The sequence below is a fragment of the Mesitornis unicolor genome, unplaced genomic scaffold (assembly GCF_000695765.1).
Source record: "Mesitornis unicolor isolate BGI_N332 unplaced genomic scaffold, ASM69576v1 scaffold1343, whole genome shotgun sequence".
Taxonomy (NCBI): domain Eukaryota; kingdom Metazoa; phylum Chordata; class Aves; order Mesitornithiformes; family Mesitornithidae; genus Mesitornis; species Mesitornis unicolor.
The window spans coordinates 110,613-111,881 of record NW_010175099.1 but is presented as its reverse complement, the minus strand read 5'-3'; positions in this window follow the sequence as shown (position 1 = coordinate 111,881).

The following is a 1,269-nucleotide window of genomic DNA, read 5'->3' as shown; positions in this document are numbered from 1 at the left end:
CTGTGATTCTGTGATTCTGTGAAAGTTATTCTTAAATTATAAATTGATTCAGTGGAAGTTTCCATATATTTGGTGTCTTTTTGCATGGCAGTTGATTGCAAACTATTCAAACACATTCCGTTTCAGCCCCTCAAAAAACCCTGTTATGTTTACTGTCCCAGCTCCAAACAAAAGCCAGTCAGATTTATTCTGGATTAATTTTATTAGGCTGGGGATCTAAGCCTCCAGTTTCCAGGCAGTTTGTTAAAGATACAAGCTGATCTTCTTTGACAATGTGCTCAGGACTCCTAAGGTACTTGAGTGCAACAGAGAAATTTTCTGATTTTTGTGGCTTTGATGCTTTCTGGCACTGACTTACCCTTCAGCCTAATGGAAGGAAGGAGAGTGCTGAGAAAACTAGAATCTTTGCATTTAAAAGCACTGACTGTGGTGAAGCTTGGTAGTGATACTGAGAGTTGCCTCATTAGAAATATGGCTTAGGATCAAGACATCAAAAGTTGTCACTGCATTTCTTCCTTAGAACGGGGAAGAGAAAATACAAAATTTGTACAGTATGGTGCCATACCTGATAGAAGAGAAGACCTATGTGACAACACTAATATGATTTGCAACTAGAAATAGGAACATTTATGGGAGAAACAACTGTTCTGATGAAACTATTGTACTTCACAGATGCCAAACATCTTCCATTCTTCCTCCTCTCCTCCTGCCTCAAAGTTACTTTGTGAGTTAGAGAAGTACAGTCATTGGCTTTCGATGAGAATGTTTTTTGGCTGGTTACTACATAGCTGCTCTACTGGCATTGATTTTGAAAGGCAAGTAAATAGTTTTAAAGTTATTGTTTTCCCTTCAAGAATATTAGGATGATATTTCCTTTGTATTTTCCTTGTTCCTCGCTGGTTCAATATGAAGTTTCACAAGCAGCGATAAAGGTCAACTTCTGAGACCTGTTCTTCTTGCACTCTGCTTGAGGATGTAATATCAAAGATTTTTTGCTACCAGGTCACAGGTCTGGCAGTATGAAGACTCCTCTGCAGTTCACTGACTTTCCATCCATCCATTGCTCTTCCTGTATCCTGCACTTGTCAGACAAGTGTACAGCCCCTCTGCCATGGTTTTCATCAGTCTCACTGGTAAACAGAACTAATCCCCTGCAGGCCATGTTTGTGACCTGGTCCTAATACCTGCAGCAATGTCCACAACTGGAGTTTGCACAAGTGACGGTAGCTGCAGCTTTGTTCTGCTTGGTCCAGCAGCATGAAACTGAGC